General features: G+C 40.7%; 28 non-coding genes across 28 annotated transcripts; 14 read left to right on the top strand and 14 right to left on the bottom strand.

Annotated features, from left to right (window-relative positions):
* Positions 1 to 161: 161 nt before the first annotated feature.
* On the bottom strand, positions 162 to 233 carry trnae-uuc (transfer RNA glutamic acid (anticodon UUC)). Its single transcript has one exon. It is a non-coding gene; the product is annotated as a tRNA-Glu (tRNA).
* A 608-nt stretch (positions 234 to 841) lies between these two features.
* Positions 842 to 913, bottom strand: trnae-cuc (transfer RNA glutamic acid (anticodon CUC)). Its single transcript has one exon. It is a non-coding gene; the product is annotated as a tRNA-Glu (tRNA).
* Positions 914 to 1,375: 462 nt separating this feature from the next.
* trnag-gcc (transfer RNA glycine (anticodon GCC)) lies at positions 1,376 to 1,446 on the top strand. The gene has a single exon. It is a non-coding gene; the product is annotated as a tRNA-Gly (tRNA).
* Positions 1,447 to 2,439: 993 nt separating this feature from the next.
* trnae-cuc (transfer RNA glutamic acid (anticodon CUC)) lies at positions 2,440 to 2,511 on the bottom strand. Its single transcript has one exon. It is a non-coding gene; the product is annotated as a tRNA-Glu (tRNA).
* A 462-nt stretch (positions 2,512 to 2,973) lies between these two features.
* Positions 2,974 to 3,044, top strand: trnag-gcc (transfer RNA glycine (anticodon GCC)). The gene has a single exon. It is a non-coding gene; the product is annotated as a tRNA-Gly (tRNA).
* Positions 3,045 to 3,357: 313 nt separating this feature from the next.
* Positions 3,358 to 3,429, bottom strand: trnae-uuc (transfer RNA glutamic acid (anticodon UUC)). The gene has a single exon. It is a non-coding gene; the product is annotated as a tRNA-Glu (tRNA).
* A 193-nt stretch (positions 3,430 to 3,622) lies between these two features.
* On the top strand, positions 3,623 to 3,693 carry trnag-ucc (transfer RNA glycine (anticodon UCC)). Its single transcript has one exon. It is a non-coding gene; the product is annotated as a tRNA-Gly (tRNA).
* Positions 3,694 to 4,038: 345 nt separating this feature from the next.
* trnae-cuc (transfer RNA glutamic acid (anticodon CUC)) lies at positions 4,039 to 4,110 on the bottom strand. Its single transcript has one exon. It is a non-coding gene; the product is annotated as a tRNA-Glu (tRNA).
* A 462-nt stretch (positions 4,111 to 4,572) lies between these two features.
* Positions 4,573 to 4,643, top strand: trnag-gcc (transfer RNA glycine (anticodon GCC)). Its single transcript has one exon. It is a non-coding gene; the product is annotated as a tRNA-Gly (tRNA).
* Positions 4,644 to 4,956: 313 nt separating this feature from the next.
* trnae-uuc (transfer RNA glutamic acid (anticodon UUC)) lies at positions 4,957 to 5,028 on the bottom strand. Its single transcript has one exon. It is a non-coding gene; the product is annotated as a tRNA-Glu (tRNA).
* Positions 5,029 to 5,221: 193 nt separating this feature from the next.
* Positions 5,222 to 5,292, top strand: trnag-ucc (transfer RNA glycine (anticodon UCC)). Its single transcript has one exon. It is a non-coding gene; the product is annotated as a tRNA-Gly (tRNA).
* Positions 5,293 to 5,636: 344 nt separating this feature from the next.
* Positions 5,637 to 5,708, bottom strand: trnae-cuc (transfer RNA glutamic acid (anticodon CUC)). The gene has a single exon. It is a non-coding gene; the product is annotated as a tRNA-Glu (tRNA).
* A 462-nt stretch (positions 5,709 to 6,170) lies between these two features.
* Positions 6,171 to 6,241, top strand: trnag-gcc (transfer RNA glycine (anticodon GCC)). Its single transcript has one exon. It is a non-coding gene; the product is annotated as a tRNA-Gly (tRNA).
* Positions 6,242 to 6,819: 578 nt separating this feature from the next.
* On the top strand, positions 6,820 to 6,890 carry trnag-ucc (transfer RNA glycine (anticodon UCC)). Its single transcript has one exon. It is a non-coding gene; the product is annotated as a tRNA-Gly (tRNA).
* A 344-nt stretch (positions 6,891 to 7,234) lies between these two features.
* Positions 7,235 to 7,306, bottom strand: trnae-cuc (transfer RNA glutamic acid (anticodon CUC)). The gene has a single exon. It is a non-coding gene; the product is annotated as a tRNA-Glu (tRNA).
* A 462-nt stretch (positions 7,307 to 7,768) lies between these two features.
* On the top strand, positions 7,769 to 7,839 carry trnag-gcc (transfer RNA glycine (anticodon GCC)). Its single transcript has one exon. It is a non-coding gene; the product is annotated as a tRNA-Gly (tRNA).
* Positions 7,840 to 8,152: 313 nt separating this feature from the next.
* On the bottom strand, positions 8,153 to 8,224 carry trnae-uuc (transfer RNA glutamic acid (anticodon UUC)). The gene has a single exon. It is a non-coding gene; the product is annotated as a tRNA-Glu (tRNA).
* A 193-nt stretch (positions 8,225 to 8,417) lies between these two features.
* On the top strand, positions 8,418 to 8,488 carry trnag-ucc (transfer RNA glycine (anticodon UCC)). Its single transcript has one exon. It is a non-coding gene; the product is annotated as a tRNA-Gly (tRNA).
* A 344-nt stretch (positions 8,489 to 8,832) lies between these two features.
* trnae-cuc (transfer RNA glutamic acid (anticodon CUC)) lies at positions 8,833 to 8,904 on the bottom strand. Its single transcript has one exon. It is a non-coding gene; the product is annotated as a tRNA-Glu (tRNA).
* Positions 8,905 to 9,366: 462 nt separating this feature from the next.
* trnag-gcc (transfer RNA glycine (anticodon GCC)) lies at positions 9,367 to 9,437 on the top strand. Its single transcript has one exon. It is a non-coding gene; the product is annotated as a tRNA-Gly (tRNA).
* A 578-nt stretch (positions 9,438 to 10,015) lies between these two features.
* trnag-ucc (transfer RNA glycine (anticodon UCC)) lies at positions 10,016 to 10,086 on the top strand. Its single transcript has one exon. It is a non-coding gene; the product is annotated as a tRNA-Gly (tRNA).
* Positions 10,087 to 10,430: 344 nt separating this feature from the next.
* trnae-cuc (transfer RNA glutamic acid (anticodon CUC)) lies at positions 10,431 to 10,502 on the bottom strand. Its single transcript has one exon. It is a non-coding gene; the product is annotated as a tRNA-Glu (tRNA).
* Positions 10,503 to 10,964: 462 nt separating this feature from the next.
* trnag-gcc (transfer RNA glycine (anticodon GCC)) lies at positions 10,965 to 11,035 on the top strand. The gene has a single exon. It is a non-coding gene; the product is annotated as a tRNA-Gly (tRNA).
* Positions 11,036 to 11,348: 313 nt separating this feature from the next.
* On the bottom strand, positions 11,349 to 11,420 carry trnae-uuc (transfer RNA glutamic acid (anticodon UUC)). The gene has a single exon. It is a non-coding gene; the product is annotated as a tRNA-Glu (tRNA).
* Positions 11,421 to 11,613: 193 nt separating this feature from the next.
* trnag-ucc (transfer RNA glycine (anticodon UCC)) lies at positions 11,614 to 11,684 on the top strand. Its single transcript has one exon. It is a non-coding gene; the product is annotated as a tRNA-Gly (tRNA).
* A 344-nt stretch (positions 11,685 to 12,028) lies between these two features.
* Positions 12,029 to 12,100, bottom strand: trnae-cuc (transfer RNA glutamic acid (anticodon CUC)). The gene has a single exon. It is a non-coding gene; the product is annotated as a tRNA-Glu (tRNA).
* A 462-nt stretch (positions 12,101 to 12,562) lies between these two features.
* Positions 12,563 to 12,633, top strand: trnag-ucc (transfer RNA glycine (anticodon UCC)). The gene has a single exon. It is a non-coding gene; the product is annotated as a tRNA-Gly (tRNA).
* A 313-nt stretch (positions 12,634 to 12,946) lies between these two features.
* Positions 12,947 to 13,018, bottom strand: trnae-cuc (transfer RNA glutamic acid (anticodon CUC)). Its single transcript has one exon. It is a non-coding gene; the product is annotated as a tRNA-Glu (tRNA).
* Between the last annotated feature and the right edge of the window lie 12,507 nt (positions 13,019 to 25,525).

Below are 25,525 nucleotides of genomic sequence, written 5' to 3'. Positions count from 1 at the left end.
AGAAATCATTCAATGCTGAGAGATGCTTTCATTCATGGGGTTATCTTCGTTAGGATGTGGTCAACACGCAAGGTTGGTCTCTCTTTGAAAAATGGTTCAGGATGTGTGTCATTGTAGGTTAAACTAGTGTTTCATGCCAGTTTCCTTTTGAACATAGAGGATTCCCTGACCGGGAATTGAACCCGGACCGTGGCGGTGAAAGCGCCAAATCCTAGCCATTAGACCATCAGGGAAATTCTCCTGTGGAAATGCTTCAAGAGAGTCGGCATTGGTAGCATAGGGGATGTCAAAGCTGGGCGGGTGAATGGCTTGGGCTACTGTGCAACAATGATGGGTTCTTGGACTGGATGTGGGGACTCTTCCTTGCACAACTTTGCACAGTCTTAGACATTCTAGTTCTAATGCGGTGTCCTTTTGACACAGTGGGCTTTGGTGGTATAGTGGTAGCATAGCTGCCTTCCAAGCAGTTGACCTGTGTTCAATTCCCAGCCAATGCATTGATTAGTGTTTTTGAGAATTAAACTTCATGCTAAATATTATTGAAATAAAACCTGTACAATGTCAACCTGTAATGTCTAATGTTGATCCAAGACATGGAAAACATAGCCCACACACTACTGAAGTGTCGAATTTTCCATCTTCATGTCTATATTGCCAGAGAAATCATTCAATGCTGAGAAATGTTTGCTTCTCTTGGAATCCCTTGTTTAGAATGTGTTCAAATGACAAGGTTGGTTCAAGTCTTAGATAAGTCTCTATTGAAAAGTGGTTTATAATGTGTGTCATTATGTGCATAGGCTAAACTAGGGTTTCAGGTGAGTTCTCCTTTAAACATGGTGGATTCCCTGACCGGGAATTGAACCCGGACCGTGGCGGTGAGAGCGCCAAATCCTAGCCATTAGACCATCAGTGAAATTCCTGCATGAAGCAAACAAAATTTTCAACAGACTACAAGAATTAGCATACGTTGCAAAAGACTGCAATTTTGATGTGGCCTTCTTGTAGATATTTCTGATTTTTGGAACAGTGCCCATTTATTTTTACCGTAGCAAATTTCTTCAGTTTGTTGTGTTGTTCATCTTGCTGCCATTGGGATGTTTGTCTTCTTGACTGCAACATGTGTCTACTTTAAAAAGTCAAACAGATGTCCAGATGGATCAGGTAACTCTGCCCCACACATGCTGCTAGTACTCCTGGGCTGATAGTTCAAATGCACATTAATTACTGCATAAACATATACATGGGCAAGTAAATGGCTTGTGCCACTGTGCAACAATGATGGGCTCTTGGACTAGAGGCGGGAACTCTTCCCTGCAGAAATTAGCACAGGCTGGGAGATTCTACCTTTAATGTGGGGGTAGCATCACTTGCGTGGGCATTGGTGGTATAGTGGTAGCATAGCTGCTTGCCATGCAGTTGACCTGGGTTCAATTCCCAGCCAATGCATTGATTGCTGTTTTTGTTATGTTCAGTAACCTTCTTGTGTCAAAGTATTTCATTAAAACATGTAGAGTGTCAACGTAAGAAGCCCAATGTCGATCTATGACAAGGAAAGCTTAGCTCACACTACTGAAATGCTGGCGTTTTCGTCTTGTAAGAGAAATCATTCAATGCTGAGAGATGCTTTCATTCATGGGGTTATCTTCTTTAGGATGTGGTCAACACGCAAGGTTGGTCTCTCTTTGAAAAATGGTTCAGGATGTGTGTCATTGTAGGTTAAACTAGTGTTTCATGCCAGTTTCCTTTTGAACATAGAGGATTCCCTGACCGGGAACTGAACCTGGACCGTGGCGGTGAAAGCGCCAAATCCTAGCCATTAGACCATCAGGGAAATTCTCCTGTGGAAATGCTTCAAGAGAGTTGGCATTGGTGGCATAGGGGATGTCATAGCTGGGCGGGTGAATGGCTTGGGCTACTGTGCAACAATGATGGGTTCTTGGACTGGATGTGGGGACTCTTCCTTGCACAACTTTGCACAGTCTTAGACATTCTAGTTTTAATGCAGTGTCCTTTTGACACAGTGGGCATTGGTGGTATAGTGGTAGCATAGCTGCCTTCCAAGCAGTTGACCTGGGTTCAATTTCCAGCCAATTCATTGATTAGTGTTTTTGAGAATTAAACTTCATGCTAAATATTATTGAAATAAAACCTGTAGAATGTCAACCTGTAATGTCTAATGTTGATCCAAGACATGGAAAACATAGCCCACACACTACTGAAGTGTCGAATTTTCCATCTTCATGTCTATATTACCAGAGAAATCATTCAATGCTGAGAAATGTTTGCTTCTCTTGGAATCCCTTGTTTAGAATGTGTTCAAATGACAAGGTTGGTTCAAGTCTTAGATAAGTCTCTATTGAAAAGTGGTTTATAATGTGTGTCATTATGTGCATAGGCTAAACTAGGGTTTCAGGTGAGTTCTCCTTTAAACATGGTGGATTCCCTGACCGGGAATTGAACCCGGACCGTGGCGGTGAGAGCGCCAAATCCTAGCCATTAGACCATCAGGGAAATTCCTGCATGAAGCAAACAACATTTTTAACAGATTACAAGAATTAGCATACGTTGCAAAAGACTGCAATTTTGATGTGGCCTTCTTGTAGATATTTCTGATTTTTGGAACAGTGCCCATTTATTTTTACCGTAGCAAATTTCTTCAGTTTGTTGTGTTGTTCATCTTGCTGCCATTGGGATGTTTGTCTTCTTGACTGCAACATGTGTCTACTTTAAAAAGTCAAACAGATGTCCAGATGGATCAGGTAACTCTGCCCCACACATGCTGCTAGTACTCCTGGGCTGATAGTTCAAATGCACATTAATTACTGCATAAACATATACATGGGCAAGTAAATGGCTTGTGCCACTGTGCAACAATGATGGGCTCTTGGACTAGAGGCGGGAACTCTTCCCTGCAGAAATTTGCACAGGCTGGGAGATTCTACCTTTAATGTGGGGGTAGCATCACTTGTGTGGGCATTGGTGGTATAGTGGTAGCATAGCTGCTTGCCATGCAGTTGACCTGGGTTCAATTCCCAGCCAATGCATTGATTGCTGTTTTCGTTATGTTCAGTAACCTTCTTGTGTCAAAGTATTTCATTAAAACATGTAGAGTGTCAACGTAAAAAGCCTAATGTCGATCTATGACAAGGAAAGCTTAGCTCACACTACTGAAATGCTGGCGTTTTCGTCTTGTAAGAGAAATCATTCAATGCTGAGAGATGCTTTCATTCATGGGGTTATCTTCTTTAGGATGTGGTCAACACGCAAGGTTGGTCTCTCTTTGAAAAATGGTTCAGGATGTGTGTCATTGTAGGTTAAACTAGTGTTTCATGCCAGTTTCCTTTTGAACATAGAGGATTCCCTGACCGGGAATTGAACCCGGACCGTGGCGGTGAAAGCGCCAAATCCTAGCCATTAGACCATCAGGGAAATTCTCCTGTGGAAATGCTTCAAGAGAGTTGGCATTGGTGGCATAGGGGATGTCATAGCTGGGCGGGTGAATGGCTTGGGCTACTGTGCAACAATGATGGGTTCTCGGACTGGGTGTGGGGACTCTTCCTTGCACAACTTTGCACAGTCTTAGACATTCTAGTTTTAATGCAGTGTCCTTTTGACACAGTGGGCATTGGTGGTATAGTGGTAGCATAGCTGCCTTCCAAGCAGTTGACCTGGGTTCAATTCCCAGCCAATTCATTGATTAGTGTTTTTGAGAATTAAACTTCATGCTAAATATTATTGAAATAAAACCTGTACAATGTCAACCTGTAATGTCTAATGTTGATCCAAGACATGGAAAACATAGCCCACACACTACTGAAGTGTCGAATTTTCCATCTTCATGTCTATATTGCCAGAGAAATCATTCAAATGCTGCGAAATGTTTGCTTCTCTTGGAATCCCTTGTTTAGAATGTGTTCAAATGACAAGATTGGTTCAAGTCTTAGATAAGTCTCTATTGAAAAGTGGTTTATAATGTGTGTCATTATGTGCATAGGCTAAACTAGGGTTTCAGGTGAGTTCTCCTTTAAACATGGTGGATTCCCTGACCGGGAATTGAACCCGGACCGTGGCGGTGAGAGCGCCAAATCCTAGCCATTAGACCATCAGGGAAATTCCTGCATGAAGCAAACAACATTTTTAACAGACTACAAGAATTAGCATACGTTGCAAAAGACTGCAATTTTGATGTGGCCTTCTTGTAGATATTTCTGATTTTTGGAACAGTGGCCATTTATTTTTACCGTAGCAAATTTCTTCAGTTTGTTGTGTTGTTCATCTTGCTGCCATTGGGATGTTTGTCTTCTTGACTGCAACATGTGTCTACTTTAAAAAGTCAAACAGATGTCCAGATGGATCAGGTAACTCTGCCCCACACATGCTGCTAGTACTCCTGGGCTGATAGTTCAAATGCACATTAATTACTGCATAAACATATACATGGGCAAGTAAATGGCTTGTGCCACTGTGCAACAATGATGGGCTCTTGGACTAGAGGCGGGAACTCTTCCCTGCAGAAATTTGCACAGGCTGGGAGATTCTACCTTTAATGTGGGGGTAGCATCACTTGCGTGGGCATTGGTGGTATAGTGGTAGCATAGCTGCTTGCCATGCATTTGACCTGGGTTCAATTCCCAGCCAATGCATTGATTGCTGTTTTTGTTATGTTCAGTAACCTTCTTGTGTCAAAGTATTTCATTAAAACATGTAGAGTGTCAACGTAAAAAGCCCAATGTCGATCTATGACAAGGAAAGCTTAGCTCACACTACTGAAATGCTGGCGTTTTCGTCTTGTAAGAGAAATCATTCAATGCTGAGAGATGCTTTCATTCATGGGGTTATCTTCGTTAGGATGTGGTCAACACGCAAGGTTGGTCTCTCTTTGAAAAATGGTTCAGGATGTGTGTCATTGTAGGTTAAACTAGTGTTTCATGCCAGTTTCCTTTTGAACATAGAGGATTCCCTGACCGGGAATTGAACCCGGACCGTGGCGGGGAAAGCGCCAAATCCTAGCCATTAGACCATCAGGGAAATTCTCCTGTGGAAATGCTTCAAGAGAGTTGGCATTGGTGGCATAGGGGATGTCATAGCTGGGCGGGTGAATGGCTTGGGCTACTGTGCAACAATGATGGGTTCTTGGACTGGATGTGGGGACTCTTCCTTGCACAACTTTGCACAGTCTTAGACATTCTAGTTTTAATGCGGTGTCCTTTTGACACAGTGGGCATTGGTGGTATAGTGGTAGCATAGCTGCCTTCCAAGCAGTTGACCTGGGTTCAATTCCCAGCCAATGCATTGATTAGTGTTTTTGAGAATTAAACTTCATGCTAAATATTATTGAAATAAAACCTGTAGAATGAAAACCTGTAATGTCTAATGTTGATCCAAGACATGGAAAACATAGCCCACACACTACTGAAGTGTCGAATTTTCCATCTTCATGTCTATATTGCCAGAGAAATCATTCAATGCTGAGAAATGTTTGCTTCTCTTGGAATCCCTTGTTTAGAATGTGTTCAAATGACAAGATTGGTTCAAGTCTTAGATCAGTCTCTATTGAAAAGTGGTTTATAATGTGTGTCATTATGTGCATAGGCTAAACTAGGGTTTCAGGTGAGTTCTCCTTTAAACATGGTGGATTCCCTGACCGGGAATTGAACCCGGACCGTGGCGATGAGAGCGCCAAATCCTAGCCATTAGACCATCAGGGAAATTCCTGCATGAAGCAAACAACATTTTTAACAGACTACAAGAATTAGCATACGTTGCAAAAGACTGCAATTTTGATGTGGCCTTCTTGTAGATATTTCTGATTTTTGGAACAGTGCCCATTTATTTTTACCGTAGCAAATTTCTTCAGTTTGTTGTGTTGTTCATCTTGCTGCCATTGGGATGTTTGTCTTCTTGACTGCAACATGTGTCTACTTTAAAAAGTCAAACAGATGTCCAGATGGATCAGGTAACTCTGCCCCACACATGCTGCTAGTACTCCTGGGCTGATAGTTCAAATGCACATTAATTACTGCATAAACATATACATGGGCAAGTAAATGGCTTGTGCCACTGTGCAATAATGATGGGCTCTTGGACTAGAGGCGGGAACTCTTCCCTGCAGAAATTTGCACAGGCTGGGAGATTCTACCTTTAATGTGGGGGTAGCATCACTTGTGTCGGCATTGGTGGTATAGTGGTAGCATAGCTGCTTGCCATGCAGTTGACCTGGGTTCAATTCCCAGCCAATGCATTAATTGCTGTTTTTGTTGTGTTCAGTAACCTTCTTGTGTCAAAGTATTTCATTAAAACATGTAGAGTGTCAACGTAAAAAGCCCAATGTCGATCTATGACAAGGAAAGCTTAGCTCACACTACTGAAATGCTGGCGTTTTCGTCTTGTAAGAGAAATCATTCAATGCTGAGAGATGCTTTCATTCATTGGGTTATCTTCTTTAGGATGTGGTCAACACGCAAGGTTGGTCTCTCTTTGAAAAATGGTTCAGGATGTGTGTCATTGTAGGTTAAACTAGTGTTTCATGCCAGTTTCCTTTTGAACATAGAGGATTCCCTGACCAGGAATTGAACCCGGACCGTGGCGGGGAAAGCGCCAAATCCTAGCCATTAGACCATCAGGGAAATTCTCCTGTGGAAATGCTTCAAGGGAGTTGGCATTGGTGGCATAGGGGATGTCATAGCTGGGCGGGTGAATGGCTTGGGCTACTGTGCAACAACTATGGGTTCTTGGACTGGATGTGGGGACTCTTCCTTGCACAACTTTGCACAGTCCTAGACATTCTAGTTTTAATGCAGTGTCCTTTTGACACAGTGGGCATTGGTGGTATAGTGGTAGCATAGCTGCCTTCCAAGCAGTTGACCTGGGTTCAATTCCCAGCCAATGCATTGATTAGTGTTTTTGAGAATTAAACTTCATGCTAAATATTATTGAAATAAAACCTGTAGAATGTCAACCTGTAATGTCTAATGTTGATCCAAGACATGGAAAACATAGCCCACACACTACTGAAGTGTCAAATTTTCCATCTTCATGTCTATATTGCCAGAGAAATCATTCAATGCTGAGAAATGTTTGCTTCTCTTGGAATCCCTTGTTTAGAATGTGTTCAAATGACAAGGTTGGTTCAAGTCTTAGATAAGTCTCTATTGAAAAGTGGTTTATAATGTGTGTCATTATGTGCATAGGCTAAACTAGGGTTTCAGGTGAGTTCTCCTTTAAACATGGTGGATTCCCTGACCGGGAATTGAACCCGGACCGTGGCGGTGAGAGCGCCAAATCCTAGCCATTAGACCATGAGGGAAATTCCTGCATGAAGCAAACAACATTTTTAACAGACTACAAGAATTAGCATACGTTGCAAAAGACTGCAATTTTGATGTGGCCTTCTTGTAGATATTTCTGATTTTTGGAACAGTGCCCATTTATTTTTACCGTAGCAAATTTCTTCAGTTTGTTGTGTTGTTCATCTTGCTGCCATTGGGATGTTTGTCTTCTTGACTGCAACATGTGTCTACTTTAAAAAGTCAAACAGATGTCCAGATGGATCAGGTAACTCTGCCCCACACATGCTGCTAGAACTCCTGGGCTGATAGTTCATATGCACATTAATTACTGCATAAACATATACATGGGCAAGTAAATGGCTTGTGCCACTGTGCAACAATGATGGGCTCTTGGACTAGAGGCGGGAACTCTTCCCTGCAGAAATTTGCACAGGCTGGGAGATTCTACCTTTAATGTGGGGGTAGCATCACTTGTGTGGGCATTGGTGGTATAGTGGTAGCATAGCTGCTTGCCATGCAGTTGACCTGGGTTCAATTCCCAGCCAATGCATTGATTGCTGTTTTCGTTATGTTCAGTAACCTTCTTGTGTCAAAGTATTTCATTAAAACATGTAGAGTGTCAACGTAAAAAGCCCAATGTCGATCTATGGCAAGGAAAGCTTAGCTCACACTACTGAAATGCTGGCGTTTTCGTCTTGTAAGAGAAATCATTCAATGCTGAGAGATGCTTTCATTCATGGGGTTATCTTCTTTAGGATGTGGTCAACACGCAAGGTTGGTCTCTCTTTGAAAAATGGTTCAGGATGTGTGTCATTGTAGGTTAAACTAGTGTTTCATGCCAGTTTCCTTTTGAACATAGAGGATTCCCTGACCGGGAATTGAACCCGGACCGTGGCGGTGAAAGCGCCAAATCCTAGCCATTAGACCATCAGGGAAATTCTCCTGTGGAAATGCTTCAAGAGAGTTGGCATTGGTGGCATAGGGGATGTCATAGCTGGGCGGGTGAATGGCTTGGGCTACTGTGCAACAATGATGGGTTCTTGGACTGGATGTGGGGACTCTTCCTTGCACAACTTTGCACAGTCTTAGACATTCTAGTTTTAATGCGGTGTCCTTTTGACACAGTGGGCATTGGTGGTATAGTGGTAGCATAGCTGCCTTCCAAGCAGTTGACCTGGGTTCAATTCCCAGCCAATGCATTGATTAGTGTTTTTGAGAATTAAACTTCATGCTAAATATTATTGAAATAAAACCTGTAGAATGAAAACCTGTAATGTCTAATGTTGATCCAAGACATGGAAAACATAGCCCACACACTACTGAAGTGTCGAATTTTCCATCTTCATGTCTATATTGCCAGAGAAATCATTCAATGCTGAGAAATGTTTGCTTCTCTTGGAATCCCTTGTTTAGAATGTGTTCAAATGACAAGATTGGTTCAAGTCTTAGATCAGTCTCTATTGAAAAGTGGTTTATAATGTGTGTCATTATGTGCATAGGCTAAACTAGGGTTTCAGGTGAGTTCTCCTTTAAACATGGTGGATTCCCTGACCGGGAATTGAACCCGGACCGTGGCGATGAGAGCGCCAAATCCTAGCCATTAGACCATCAGGGAAATTCCTGCATGAAGCAAACAACATTTTTAACAGACTACAAGAATTAGCATACGTTGCAAAAGACTGCAATTTTGATGTGGCCTTCTTGTAGATATTTCTGATTTTTGGAACAGTGCCCATTTATTTTTACCGTAGCAAATTTCTTCAGTTTGTTGTGTTGTTCATCTTGCTGCCATTGGGATGTTTGTCTTCTTGACTGCAACATGTGTCTACTTTAAAAAGTCAAACAGATGTCCAGATGGATCAGGTAACTCTGCCCCACACATGCTGCTAGTACTCCTGGGCTGATAGTTCAAATGCACATTAATTACTGCATAAACATATACATGGGCAAGTAAATGGCTTGTGCCACTGTGCAATAATGATGGGCTCTTGGACTAGAGGCGGGAACTCTTCCCTGCAGAAATTTGCACAGGCTGGGAGATTCTACCTTTAATGTGGGGGTAGCATCACTTGTGTCGGCATTGGTGGTATAGTGGTAGCATAGCTGCTTGCCATGCAGTTGACCTGGGTTCAATTCCCAGCCAATGCATTAATTGCTGTTTTTGTTGTGTTCAGTAACCTTCTTGTGTCAAAGTATTTCATTAAAACATGTAGAGTGTCAACGTAAAAAGCCCAATGTCGATCTATGACAAGGAAAGCTTAGCTCACACTACTGAAATGCTGGCGTTTTCGTCTTGTAAGAGAAATCATTCAATGCTGAGAGATGCTTTCATTCATTGGGTTATCTTCTTTAGGATGTGGTCAACACGCAAGGTTGGTCTCTCTTTGAAAAATGGTTCAGGATGTGTGTCATTGTAGGTTAAACTAGTGTTTCATGCCAGTTTCCTTTTGAACATAGAGGATTCCCTGACCAGGAATTGAACCCGGACCGTGGCGGGGAAAGCGCCAAATCCTAGCCATTAGACCATCAGGGAAATTCTCCTGTGGAAATGCTTCAAGGGAGTTGGCATTGGTGGCATAGGGGATGTCATAGCTGGGCGGGTGAATGGCTTGGGCTACTGTGCAACAACTATGGGTTCTTGGACTGGATGTGGGGACTCTTCCTTGCACAACTTTGCACAGTCCTAGACATTCTAGTTTTAATGCAGTGTCCTTTTGACACAGTGGGCATTGGTGGTATAGTGGTAGCATAGCTGCCTTCCAAGCAGTTGACCTGGGTTCAATTCCCAGCCAATGCATTGATTAGTGTTTTTGAGAATTAAACTTCATGCTAAATATTATTGAAATAAAACCTGTAGAATGTCAACCTGTAATGTCTAATGTTGATCCAAGACATGGAAAACATAGCCCACACACTACTGAAGTGTCGAATTTTCCATCTTCATGTCTATATTGCCAGAGAAATCATTCAATGCTGAGAAATGTTTGCTTCTCTTGGAATCCCTTGTTTAGAATGTGTTCAAATGACAAGGTTGGTTCAAGTCTTAGATAAGTCTCTATTGAAAAGTGGTTTATAATGTGTGTCATTATGTGCATAGGCTAAACTAGGGTTTCAGGTGAGTTCTCCTTTAAACATGGTGGATTCCCTGACCGGGAATTGAACCCGGACCGTGGCGGTGAGAGCGCCAAATCCTAGCCATTAGACCATGAGGGAAATTCCTGCATGAAGCAAACAACATTTTTAACAGACTACAAGAATTAGCATACGTTGCAAAAGACTGCAATTTTGATGTGGCCTTCTTGTAGATATTTCTGATTTTTGGAACAGTGCCCATTTATTTTTACCGTAGCAAATTTCTTCAGTTTGTTGTGTTGTTCATCTTGCTGCCATTGGGATGTTTGTCTTCTTGACTGCAACATGTGTCTACTTTAAAAAGTCAAACAGATGTCCAGATGGATCAGGTAACTCTGCCCCACACATGCTGCTAGAACTCCTGGGCTGATAGTTCATATGCACATTAATTACTGCATAAACATATACATGGGCAAGTAAATGGCTTGTGCCACTGTGCAACAATGATGGGCTCTTGGACTAGAGGCGGGAACTCTTCCCTGCAGAAATTTGCACAGGCTGGGAGATTCTACCTTTAATGTGGGGGTAGCATCACTTGTGTGGGCATTGGTGGTATAGTGGTAGCATAGCTGCTTGCCATGCAGTTGACCTGGGTTCAATTCCCAGCCAATGCATTGATTGCTGTTTTCGTTATGTTCAGTAACCTTCTTGTGTCAAAGTATTTCATTAAAACATGTAGAGTGTCAACGTAAAAAGCCCAATGTCGATCTATGGCAAGGAAAGCTTAGCTCACACTACTGAAATGCTGGCGTTTTCGTCTTGTAAGAGAAATCATTCAATGCTGAGAGATGCTTTCATTCATGGGGTTATCTTCTTTAGGATGTGGTCAACACGCAAGGTTGGTCTCTCTTTGAAAAATGGTTCAGGATGTGTGTCATTGTAGGTTAAACTAGTGTTTCATGCCAGTTTCCTTTTGAACATAGAGGATTCCCTGACCGGGAATTGAACCCGGACCGTGGCGGTGAAAGCGCCAAATCCTAGCCATTAGACCATCAGGGAAATTCTCCTGTGGAAATGCTTCAAGAGAGTTGGCATTGGTGGCATAGGGGATGTCATAGCTGGGCGGGTGAATGGCTTGGGCTACTGTGCAACAATGATGGGTTCTTGGACTGGATGTGGGGACTCTTCCTTGCACAACTTTGCACAGTCTTAGACATTCTAGTTTTAATGCAGTGTCCTTTTGACACAGTGGGCATTGGTGGTATAGTGGTAGCATAGCTGCCTTCCAAGCAGTTGACCTGGGTTCAATTCCCAGCCAATTCATTGATTAGTGTTTTTGAGAATTAAACTTCATGCTAAATATTATTGAAATAAAACCTGTACAATGTCAACCTGTAATGTCTAATGTTGATCCAAGACATGGAAAACATAGCCCACACACTACTGAAGTGTCGAATTTTCCATCTTCATGTCTATATTGCCAGAGAAATCATTCAATGCTGAGAAATGTTTGCTTCTCTTGGAATCCCTTGTTTAGAATGTGTTCAAATGACAAGGTTGGTTCAAGTCTTAGATCAGTCTCTATTGAAAAGTGGTTTATAATGTGTGTCATTATGTGCATAGGCTAAACTAGGGTTTCAGGTGAGTTCTCCTTTAAACATGGTGGATTCCCTGACCGGGAATTGAACCCGGACCGTGGCGGTGAGAGCGCCAAATCCTAGCCATTAGACCATCAGGGAAATTCCTGCATGAAGCAAACAACATTTTTAACAGACTACAAGAATTAGCATACGTTGCAAAAGACTGCAATTTTGATGTGGCCTTCTTGTAGATATTTCTGATTTTTGGAACAGTGCCCATTTATTTTTACCGTAGCAAATTTCTTCAGTTTGTTGTGTTGTTCATCTTGCTGCCATTGGGATGTTTGTCTTCTTGACTGCAACATGTGTCTACTTTAAAAAGTCAAACAGATGTCCAGATGGATCAGGTAACTCTGCCCCACACATGCTGCTAGTACTCCTGGGCTGATAGTTCAAATGCACATTAATTACTGCATAAACATATACATGGGCAAGTAAATGGCTTGTGCCACTGTGCAACAATGATGGGCTCTTGGACTAGAGGCGGGAACTCTTCCCTGCAGAAATTTGCACAGGCTGGGAGATTCTACCTTTAATGTGGGGGTAGCATCACTTGCGTGGGCATTGGTGGTATAGTGGTAGCATAGCTGCTTGCCATGCAGTTGACCTGGGTTCAATTCCCAGCCAATGCATTGATTGCTGTTTTTGTTATGTTCAGTAACCTTCTTGTGTCAAAGTATTTCATTAAAACATGTAGAGTGTCAACGTAAAAAGCCCAATGTCGATCTATGACAAGGAAAGCTTAGCTCACACTACAGAAATGCTGGCGTTTTCGTCTTGTAAGAGAAATCATTCAATGCTGAGAGATGCTTTCATTCATGGGGTTATCTTCTTTAGGATGTGGTCAACACGCAAGGTTGGTCTCTCTTTGAAAAATGGTTCAGGATGTGTGTCATTGTAGGTTAAACTAGTGTTTCATTCCAGTTTCCTTTTGAACATAGAAGATTCCCTGACCGGGAATTGAACCCGGACCGTGGCGGTGAGAGCGCCAAATCCTAGCCATTAGACCATCAGGGAAATTCCTGCATGAAACAAACAACATTTTTAACAGACTACAAGAATTAGCATACGTTGCAAAAGACTGCAATTTTGATGTGGCCTTCTTGTAGATATTTCTGATTTTTGGAACAGTGCCCATTTATTTTTACCGTAGCAAATTTCTTCAGTTTGTTGTGTTGTTCATCTTGCTGCCATTGGGATGTTTGATACCAGCACTTTACAAATTTGCCTTTGCCATCATGTACGTTGTTGTTGGCTTCCCGTCCGGTCTTCGTAGATTCGGATGGTTTAGGACGTCCAAAAATGAAATGTGCAGTTGGGAAACGAAGAGACTCACAAGAGTTTTCATGAATTTTCCATCCTTTTGCAAAAGAGGAGAGGTGGAGAAACATGACCCGTTAGGATCTGTGGCTGTCCGCTCTTTCTGTCGTCAAGGCAAAAAAGCTTTTTTATTATTCAGTTAAGGAAGATGAAAACATACAAAATACGTCATTAGAGTGGTGTACTTTTGTCTAGTCTGCATTGCAGGTGGCGTGGCTCCATAAACACTCCAGTACAGAAAGAAAACAGACCACAAGTCAGAAACAGGCCTACTGGTGACCTCTGTACATATTATCTGTTACTGAGGACAGGAATCAAGAATATTTCTGCAATACAATATACATACATATATAGAATCCATTAAATGCATAATAACAAGAACATAAAAAATATAATAGAACCCCTGTTCACCTCCACATTCTACACTGGAAAGAAAGAATTCTCACAGAAATAGTCACACATTGTGTTGTTTTATATTTTTTCTTTATCACTTTCACATTGAAGTTACACAGAGCTTAGTTTAAGCAGATGTTGTAAGTCCAGTCCACCACCAGGTGTCGCTGTTCTGTGTGGTTTCAAAGCCCCACATGGTTGTTTCATTTTTCCGGCAGAATTACATGAATCCAGTGAAAGCTTTATGGGCTTCTACTCCCTAATAACAGATATTCTCAGTTCTTTTTAGTCCTTACCTTTTGTGTCTTTGGTTTGGTTCTGGAGCTGGAGTGGAATCAGACCAACCAAAGATGAAGCTGTGAGAGCTTTTTAGTAAAGACTGAGGTGAGGTGGCTGTTTGGTGTTGACATGGGCATGTCTGGCTCGGGTGGAGACACTCCCAATTGCTGAGACATTGAACGTGACACCTCCCACTTGAAATCCTGGTTCTTGAACCCAAGGAGGTCAGAAACTGGTTTCAACAATATCTGCAATCAGCTGATGATGAAGATGAAGAAAGAGGTGCAGAGGAGAGGGCCGGGACAAGGCATTACTCAGAACATCCCACTGAACGGTCTTCACCTCACAGAATTAGAGACTCATTGAGGCAAAACATGGTTGAAAAATGAGAAATTTATAAATGAGATTCATATATTTCAACAGAAAGGAAGTCTGTGGGTGTGTGGTTAGCTTGAGGAGGGGGTGCATGAGGTGTTTCATGGTGTGCATTTTGTAATAATACTATGAAATTGGGTAGTCACTAATTGATGACAGTTGCATCCTGTCAGGTTCCTCCAGAACAGGGGTTCAACTTTTTCCAGTGAGGGCCACATGACGTTTCCATTCTCTGATCAGGGGCCGGGGTCAGTTTGAAATAGAGAAAGTGTGTCGATCGCGGGGTGGCCTATATTGTAAACTGAAAGCCACACATGACCAAATATTAATAACCCAATTTGATATCAAATAATCCTCTCTGGGTTCTCTACATAAAAAGTCATGAAAAATAGATTTGATTTTAGAAAATCAATTATAACCAAATCAATATCTGTGGTTGTTCACAGAAATAAAGCTTCTGTTCTCCATGCACAATCTCAGGTAAATGTTCAACTTCAGTTGTAGAGCAGAATCTCTTAAATGACTGATGTGAACAGTCTCTTCAGGTTTTTGTGTTCTTCCCTGATAATCCAGTTTCGGAGGTTTCCAGGAGGCTAACCTACAGACACCACTGTTTGTTCTCTCTGATCAACTTCCTGCATTCTGGATCAATGTTTGTCTTACGTAACCTTTTTGTCTTTTTCCTGTTTTGAATGGGGGGGGGGGTCAAGTTCTAAGACTGGGGCAAAGTGAGGTTGCTGTAGCAACATTTTTAGCTTGGCTCACATTTCAATTCAAATAAACTTTATTGATGTGAAAAAACAATTCCATGGATTCTGTGTTCCATACTTCCATGAGTCTCGATCACGTGGCCAGCCTAAAGAAAAAAAAAAAAGGTCCCACTCTGGCATCGTTCAGGGGGGCCGGGTCAAGGTGGAGGGCGGGTCGGGTCCAGCCCCCGAGTCGTAGTTTGGGGCCCCCTGCTGTAAGATGATGGAGGTGATTCAGTGGTGCTCCCACTTTGACTTTTTTTGGGGGGGAGGTCTCAGACCTCTGGGGGAGCTTTCTGCCTTCCTGGTCACGGAAAGACGGACGCGCTGTCACTGACTTCACAACCATAAGATGCACTGACATGGTTCAATGGCAGCGGCTCCATCTTCTTATTTCAGTCATGGTTCAGTGCTGATGGCAGCAGAATTCTCTGTTTCTGCTTCTCTGTGGATTTTGACATTTGTGTGGTTCTGGTTCTGTTCACATGTTGAAGGTAAGTTCATGAATGTTCTGTTCTTTAATTCTGAAGAAAAGTTTCTGTTTGATGTTTAGAAAATTCAACCTTTAATGGTTGTGGTTCTTTCGGAAGGCTATTTAATGAACAAACATCTGAATTTTGTTAAAGTTTGTTTTTAAGCAGGAAGTGAAAACACCACAGCAGAAGATGGAGGAAAAAAATGAACCAAAGTGAGCAGCTGCTAATGGAAAAGCAATACCATCAATACAGGATGTGACACAAAAACTTTACCTAAACATTGTTTTCATTTTTATTGTAGTAATACAATTAAAAAATTGTTTTGGACTGTTTCATGTATTTATAATGTCCACATAAAGACAACAGTAATAAATAACTAAATAAATATTTCATTATGTCATGTTTTTCTACAACTGACTGCAAAAACGGTGGATGTAATATCATTAAAAATGTGTCCAAGTTTTGTTTTCAATCAAATCAGGAAGTAAAGAATAATGGATGCATAATCAATGCTAATTAATTAATCATTGATATTTTAAGAGGGTTTTTTCAATTTGGGTCTGGTGGTCTCTGAATGACATTTAGGCTGGAAAACTGTGACTATCTGGCAACACTGGCAGAGATTAAATGATGATTTAAAGCTTTTTTTAAAAAGTGGTCAAATGAAGCAGAGAGATCTGAGGGGCTGTGAAAAGAGGAAAAAGGCAAAGAGAAAGCAAAACATTTGTTTTTAAAGTTCCAAAAGGGCTGGAAGACAAATGAAATAGGAAGAACAAGACACAATAATAATAAAAAAAAAACTGTTCCTTTTGCTATTTTAGTAAAACCTGACAAAGAAAAACAGAAAATCCTCATAATCCTCATTTGTTCCTTCTTGGAAGTGAGGGATGAACAAATTAGTCCATTTAATAGAACCTAAAAAATGTTATTTTCAAGTAAAAATAATGTAAATGAAATAAAATTCCTTTAACATTTAAATGTGATGTTTTTGAGTTTTTGACATTGACGTTGTCTTGAAGTGGACCACTGAGGAAGTTATTCTGCGTTTCCCCTGATAGGTAAGGATGTTTCTTTTAATTTTTCTCTAATAAAACCACTGCAGAGGGCCCCATGTTACTGTTTGCCTGGGGCCCCCAAACACCTAAATCTGCCGCTGATTGCTTCAGTGAGGTCACCTGGTCTGTTTGAGCCCCAAAAAGATCCCGTTACTCCAGCAGTTGGCTGAATCGTCCAGCACAGCAATGATCCAAACGCACAGCCCACAGGAGTGAAAAGCACCAAAGGTTTGCCGTTTGGAGCCGTTCTCAGTCATTTCTATACTGCTGCTGCACTGCAAGGACTTCTGACTTGGACTTTCTAAGGGGGACTTGTGGACATCTCGGTTATTCCTGCCGTCATTCTGTTGCAGGGAAGTAACTGTTCCACTTCCAGCATTTTCCTCAAAGCACCTGAAGAGATGCTCCGTTTGGTCTGCAGGTGAAACCCTGTTGATTGTTAAAAATATATATATATTTTATGCACTGGAGCAAGGGGGTGTGTATTGGCAAGAGTCTGGCGATACGATACGTATCCTGATATTTTACCAAAACATGTTTTCTTTCTGTTTTTTTTAAATATGACTTTGAAAAAACTCAACCTGAATTTTAATGTCTTCCACTGTAATAAAATGGTCAAATTCGGTTTAATGATCATAATGTTAAGCACTGCAATTGTATCTTATATACAAGTTTCGTTTACCAAAGGAAATTCATAGTGCTTTTATTTTGGTAAGTTAAAATATAGAAAGGGAACAGTCAAAACATTGTCTGATTTAAAAAAAATATATATATATATATTTTTAAGTGTAAGAAAAAACAAAGAATGAATGAGCCTTAACCAATAAGTTTCTATTGAGGAAATAAAATGCTGTTTATTTTCAGCATTAATGTAGCTTCTCTAGTGCTTTTAAACAGTTCAGGAGACTGAATGGTGCTTTAAAAATAAAGAGTGGGGGACACAGACTGATTCTTTCCAGAAACAAAGTCTGATGATGAGGCAGATGACAGAACGAAGGAAAGTTGCTTTAATGTGCCAAAAAATGGCTTTGTTTACATTTTGCAAAGGTGCAGCAGAGCAGAAATGTAACCCTTGTGACACACGGAAGTAAACTGGTAACGCTGATCACCACAACGTCAACCTTTTTCAGAGCGTTGTACACATCCCTCTGATCCATCAGGTCCCTAAACTAGAATCCATTGCTTTGAGGTTCTGCAGAACTTTAGCCCGCTTTGCTAACATGTCAGCAGATGCTAAGCGCATTAGCCTATTAGCTGCTGCAGTGCTTCATTGTCTCTTATTTATCTGAGCCGCTAAAAAGCACAGAAATCCACGTTTTCATATCTTACTGGTTCAGAGTTTCTGTTTGGTATCCATTCCAAGTAAAAACTAAAAAGTTCATGTCTCATAACAACAGAACAAGCTGCCTCTGGCTACAGTCTTCATGTTGTCTTGTGCAGAGTTGGGGCTGCTCAAAGGGGCTCCGTGTTCTCTGCTGCCAACTAGCGGTCGGAGGGTGAAGTGGACAACAAGAGTCAGAAGCTGAAGGACGCTCAGAAATAATTAAATAAATATCGATCTGGCAGCATTTTGAATCGATACAAGTATTGCCAACTGACGTATTGCGATATATTGCAGAATCGATTTTTTCTTACACCCCTAACTGGAGCTTTCTCTCTCTTGTTCAAGTTGTTTATCCCTCTCCATGGGGGGTTACCACATGGGTTTGGTTTTTCCATCATCCACAGTCGTCTGCATCTGATGTGGTAAGTCAAAGGGAGGCTGAGTCAGATCTAAAGAAGTAAAGCGTATTTAAACTCCTTCAGATATTTGTTCATAAATATTTTCATGAAACAGGACCTAAACTGTGCTGAACGATGAATCCTTTACAAAACGACAAAACAGTTCAGCCAGATGACCAAAAGAAAAACATCAAATAATTACTTCTCAGCCATATAGTGAATAAATGACATCAAACAGGTGAAACATGAATAAATGTTGGTTTATACTCTGGTTTCAGACTGTGGCTCTGTGTTTCTATCTGGTGGAGAATCTGTGGAAGTGTCTGTATGGAGTGGAGGAGACGTTTCCTCTGCAGATGAGTGCAGAACTGTGTGAACTGAGGCATGTATGAACCCAGGAGAATAGAATAAAGTCCAACTCCTCTACATGTTGCGCTTCAGCTTTAGCATCCAACTATCCTCCAACTATTTAAAGTTATAACAGCCGGTCACTTGAGAATGATCGTTTTATCAACAGAAATGATAGTTTTCAAATATTTCAGGCTAAAATGAAAGGACACCTTATTTTAGCAAACGTTTTTGTTGAAGAAAATCTTTGACATCTTTAGTGTCTCTGCTAAATAGTAGCTTTTTTTTAGATCCATGAAGTTCACCTCGTGCTTCCTACAAAGCATTCCCAGTGGTAGCAAGTAGAAAGAAAATAGCAATGGTTCCAGAACCCACTTCTTGGATGAGTGAGGGCCCATTCTAACGCAGAAAAACCTGTCTTTAAAGTAAGGCCACATCCACAATAGGGCTACCCCAGAAAGCCCTGCCCATTGTTCCTGCCAACCAATCATGATCAACTGTGTCAAGAGCTGCTGATAGATCCAATAACAAAAGAACGATCAGTTCACCTGCATCAGGTTTCATCAGGTTCCATCATTAAAAAACATGATAAAAGTATGTCTGTCTCCAGACCTGAATCCTGACTATAAAGGTTCCAGGATCTCATGTGCATTTAAGAAAGTGACCAACTGCTTGTAGACGGTGTTCTCAAGGACTTCAGCACAGAAAGGTAGGTTGGATGTTGACCTACAGTTTGAAAACGAAGAAGAACCAAGCCCTTGCTTTTTCAGCAGTGGTCTCTCTACTGCCAGACGAACCTGAGTGGACACAAGAAGACTAAATTGACCCGTCAGAGACGGCCCTGAAAGTTTATTGCGGTCAAGCCAGCCATACTTCGGATTTGCGGTGTCAAATCAGCCGCTTCTGAATTTTTAGTGCTCTCATATTCTCAGCTTTTGTTGCTTTTCTTTTTTTCTTATTTTGAAAACCAGAAATGGATTTAGGCTAATTTGAAAATCGCAGAACCGAATGACGGAAATCCTCCGGTTTCATCGCAGATCGGGGAAACGTTTCTACTCGAACTGAAGAAGAGATTCAAAGACACCAGTATCAGGACATGGCTAAATGATGGATGGACACAAAAGCAGAGGCGGGAAAACACAGCTGTGTTATCAAAACAGAGACGGTAATGTGGACTGACAGTGATGAAGAGGGAGAGGAAGACTCTAAAGTCAATTCTTAAAGCCATCAGATGTTTCACTGCCACAGATTTGGACACATTGCTGCTGTTGGAAAGGAAAGCAGAGATGTCCCAGGTGTGGAGAGGATCACCGCTATGAATCCTGGGAACAAGTTGAAACCTATGTGGGGGTCATGGTGCAGCGTATGCAGGCTGTCAGGTCACGAGGAGAGAAGTCCATCAAAAAACCAGAGTATGAAACAGAATGTCATCTGCAGATGTAGTCACAATGGTTGGTAAAGATTCTGACAGACAAACGTATTGTAGAAAAAAAGAATAAAAAGTCCCACGTACAAAGAAACTGTCTGACCAATTTTCCACATTTTAATCATTTCATCTCCTCTGAAAAACTACGGTGGCTCAGAGGTGCAAGACACATTTATATTGAAGATCCAACAACAGCAAATCCTGGTACACAATAACAAATCTTGAAGAACCAAAAACAACCACTGTACAAATGAACAAATCCAGAAACACAACAGCAAAAGCAGAGGAAAAGCTTCTAACAGAAAGAGACATAATATAAAACTAATCATGTATGAGATTTTAAAGTTATTTATTACAGTTTTTTTAAGTGGGCATTATAAATACACGAAACAGTCCAAAAGCATTGTTTAAAGTGTATTGCTACAATAAAAATTACATAAATATTTAGCAAAATAAAATTTTGCGTCACATCCTGTATTAATGGTATTCCTTTTCTGTTGCAGCTGCTCACTTTGGTTCATTTTTTCTCCATCTTCTGCTGTCGTGCTTTCACTTCAAAATTCAGACGTTATTTTATTAAATAGCCTTTGGAAAGAACCGCGACAATTAAAGGTTAAATTGTAAATTGTAAATAAAAAACAGAAACTTTTCTTTAGAACTAAAGAACAGAACATTCATGAACTTACTTTCAACATACTCAATGTTTAGAAATTATTTTTAAAAATTCTTTGTAATAATTTTTTTATTTGTAAGAAGTCCTGCAACAATGCATTTTCATTCAAGTTTGAGCTTTTAAGGCTGACTGTTTCTCTTCTTTAACAACAACAAATGATGTATCTATATATATATTATATACATAAATGTATAAATATATTTATATAAATGTATAAATATATTTAAATCTAAAAATATATACAGTTTATAAAAGCTACTTAGACACCACTAAAATCAATAGAAATCAATGTCATGTGGGCGTCGTCGACCTCACCAAGATGGCGTCGCGCTCCGCCACCGTCGGCCAGGCTTCTAAAGCGGGCGTGTCTCCTCTAGTGATAAAACTCATTTGGTGCACCCGGGCCAGACGTGTACGACAACGCCTCCTAATGTGCATCTCGCGATAACTAACAAATCTCACAGTTACTGCCTGCGCCCAACGGTCTTTTTGAAGAATGTTTCTCCGGACTCGGTACTCATCCCAAGTCTTTACTGAAAAAGCTCTCACACCTGCATCTTTGGTTGGTTTGATTAATGAAACCGTAATCAAATTCAGACATTACTTCATTGACTGGTCTTTAGAAAGAACCGTGACGGCAAAAAAAGGTTGAAGTTTCTAAACATCGAACAGAAATTTTTCTTCAGAGCTAAATAACAGAATATTCACGAACTTACCTTCAACATTTGAACAGAACCACAAAAAGGTAAAAATCCACAGAGAAAAACAGGCAGAAACAGAGAATTCTGCTGCCATCAGGACTGACGGACGGAGCCGCTGTTAACAGCCCTGTTTTGCTGATCTACCGCTGTGCTGAATGTTTGTCGGAGTCACATGTTCACTGTAGAACACGAATGAATCTCTGCAGGTCTGCACCGAGCCGTCGCTCTAAGAAATGACTCAAGCGGTTATTGAAGCTGAAAAAAGAGACCTTGCTCCCAGCCTGAAAAGTACCGCCGTGACGATTGGTGGCTGGCCGGTTCGTGAATCGTGATTTGCTCAGACGGGACGGAAACAGTGAGAGAGAAAGAGAGGGTGGCGTAACTTTACCGAAGTCTGTTTGGTTTCACTTCTACCAAGGCGGGGCGATTGTCGGGGGTTGGGCGGATGGTGTCCACCAATAACTCATTGGTTCTTACTACCGGTACTTTTTTTTCAGGGTCTTTGATTTTATTTTATTATTAAATAAAATTGAGATAAAAATGTCTTATCATAATTAACGTAACCAAATAAGATGTTTTTCCACGTGAAAGTAAAATGTGGATAAATTTGAGCTTTTATCAAGTTTGTTAATTTGTCCCATATTTTTCAGTGTACTTGCAGGTCTAAAAAATATGCACCAACGTTTTCCTCAGAGTGAGAACAGAAAGAACAGTTTAATCAATATCCCTTTTCAGCCTTTGCATATACTGATTTGTTGGATAAAACCTATGAATGTTCTTGAATGAAACCTCTTTCACTTTGTTGCTTAGAAGATATTTGTGTGGCAGAAGCCAAACCTTTTCCCAACACATTTGACCATGAAGTGAAGTCCAGAAAGTTACGGCCGGGGATTCAGTTTTTAGTTCCTGCTGGAACCGTCTTTGGACGGCTTTGTTTTGATTTGTCAAAGCAGAGAAGCAGAGTTTTCCACAGCAGTGTCCGTCACGTGAAGCTGTGGTTGGGGAGCAGATGGAGATCCTTTATAAAGATGGGTGAGGTTGAGGGAAACGGCATCAAAAACAACTGAAAGGTCCTTCACAGAAACAGGGATCTGGTAGAACTGAAGGAATTCGGGTTAAAGTTTAAATAGTTTAAAGTTAGATAGTTTAAAGTTGACCTTGTTGATTGAATAATTGACCAACTAGTCTGATATTATTATCAAACCACTGTTGGATAAAGATAGTTTTCTTTCTGCAAAGAATATATCTATTGTTCCAAATGTAAAATCTGTGAGGAGAAAAGTTATGTTTATAAATCAGGGACGAAGCAAGTAGCATCTGTTTATGAAATGAAGACAGTTTGATGGACACTTTGTCGGGCTTGTAGGCGCAGAGCAGTAAAAAGTCGAGGCCACCAACCTGGGAGAAAATATAATTGGGAATGAATTTTGATTTTTCAGAAACTTTCTTATCCAATTAATTTTAAAAGTCATATTTAAGGTACTGATATCCAGAAAGTTCAGACCCCCACTAGTATAATCATTCATTAGAACAGATTTCCTTATATGAAGAGTTCGTCTTTTCCAGACAAAGTCGCATAGCAGTTTATCAACAGTTTTGCTAATCATGCTGCTGACATAAATGACTCTGGAGAGCCCTTCAGCCTTGGAGAGGAGAACTCGACCTTTAATGGAAAGGTCACGTAAGAGCCAGAGGTTAAACCTCTTTTTCAGTTTATCAATAATTGGAAGAAAGTTAGTATTACCTCTATCATTTTCAGTATTGGATATTATTATACCAAGATATGTGACTGATATCTTTACAGGAACATTAAAGAGTGAATCAGAATCACAAGATGTAATTGGGAGGAGTTCACATCTTTTCAAATTTAATGAAAGACCAGATGCTTTGGAAAAATATTTAATTATTGCTAACCACTTTATTTTAAAAGAGTCTTTTAAAGTTTCAAAGGTTAATACATCCATGCCCCCATGTTTTCTGGTGTTACACAAAACAAATTTTGCTTAAGTAATGACATTTTTTCCTCCAAATAAAATCGAATAATGTTTTGTTTAATAGGTTACAGATGTGTTTTGGCATTTCTATAGACAGAGACACACAGACAGATCTAGAGATTCCTTCAGCTTTAGATAACAGAATTCTACCGTTCAGAGAAAGATTTCTCATTAACCACATGTTATAAGGCGCGGTGGAGTTTAGAAACAAAGGATTTGTATGTTTGTGTCAGTGTGGGGGGGCTCCAAAATATTCTAATTTTCAGAAAGGGGGGCCCTGCAGAAAAAGTTTGGGAACCACTGAGTGAATCCATCAGTTCTTGGAGATTTATTTGGTTTTAACAGCTTGATGCAGTCACAGACTTCTCCAAGACTTCCTGGATCATCACAAAGTTCTTTTTCAGAGACTTTAATTGTTCTGGTATTGTTTAAAGAGTTCAGAAAGATTTCAGCTTCCAATTCAGAATATTGTGATGAATATAGATTCTTATAATTGATAAACAATAGTTGGAGATTATTTTAGCATCACTACAATTTATGTCATTAATTTTTAACCCGTTAATAGTGTTTATTTGTCCTTGATGCTTCTCCATTTAAGAGTTTTGTTCTCCTTGCTCGACCCATTGCTTTCTGGATCTAATAAAAGCTCCTTCTGCTTTTCTTCTATAAACTTGATCCAAGTCTTCCTGTAGTTTAACCATTTGTAGTTTCTGCTCATCTGACAGGCTGTCCAGAGGTTTTTGCGATAGTACTGAGATGCCTGTGATTAGGTCATGCTCTTGTTGCTTTCTTAGTTTAGCTAAGTTACCACCAAATGTTCTTAAAAACTTGGCTGATTCATATTTGAATAACTCCCAGTTAACGGAGAAAGAGTTCTCCAATTTGGCCTTATTAAACATTTTTGAAACAAGATTGTAAATTTTTGTTTGCACTTCTGTCATTTGGAGCAGCGAGTTATTTATTTTTAAATGAGATTTACTGACATTTTGTGAGGGACATTTAACAATATCTATATGGACAGCTTGATGGTCACTTGACCACTTGACTTTTGGACCAGCAGCAGCCTGGCTATTGTAGCCTTGGGTGATCCAGCATACAAAGAACTGCAATCATTTAGTCTGGACAACAGGAAGGCATGGGTGATGACTGTGAGGTTCGTTTTTAATGTAGAAGACTTCATCCTACCAAGACGGTGCATCTGAAAAAGCAGGACCTGGTCACAGCGTTTATTTGGAGGAGGAGCTTCTGTTTCACACCCAGGTTCCCGACCACAGACTGTTCAAAAGGGGCGAGAGATCAAGACTGGGCTCTTTTCTATCACTAGGGGAAAACACAATCATTATCCACAACCTAACTTAATCATGGCATTCAATTATTGTTTTAATCGTGCGGTCAGGTCCCTTACATATAGGGACATAGATTTGGCAGTCATCTGCATAAAGGTAAAAGTTTACCTCATACTTCCAACACAGCATTCCCAGTGGCAGCAAGTAGATAGAATAAAGCAATGGGCCCAGAACTGACCCATGAAGGCCCCCCCACTTCAGGGGGTAACACTTGAATGAGTGAAGGTCCATTCTAACACAGAAAGACCTGTATGTAGGCCAAGACAACATCCACCGTGGGGCTATCCCGGAAAAGAAAGCCTAGTTAATTGTTCTGGCCGGCCAATCGTGATCAACTGTGTCCAAAGCTGCTGATAGATCCGATAACAAAAGAACAACCAGTTCACCTGCATCAGGTATCATCAGAACATCATTAAAAAACATGTTAAAAGTTTGGTCTCTGGGCCATGTCCAGACCTGTAAAGATTCCAGAATCTCATGTGCTTTTAAGAAAGTGACCAACTGTTTGCAGACTGTGTTCTCAAGGACTTTAGCACAGAAACGTAGGTTGGATATTTACCTATAGTTTGAAAACAAAGCAGAACCAAGCCCTTGTTTTGTCAGCAGTGGTCTCACTTCCGCCTGTTTAAAACTAAGGGGAGTGGATGCAAGAAGACGAGTGTTGAGA

Source organism: Oryzias latipes, chromosome 1, assembly GCF_053564925.1.
Source record: "Oryzias latipes strain Hd-rR chromosome 1, Olatipes_Hd-rR_3.1".
In the NCBI taxonomy this organism is placed as follows: domain Eukaryota; kingdom Metazoa; phylum Chordata; class Actinopteri; order Beloniformes; family Adrianichthyidae; genus Oryzias; species Oryzias latipes.
The sequence above is the reverse complement of the archived record's forward strand: the minus strand, read 5'-3'. Positions and strand labels throughout refer to the sequence as shown.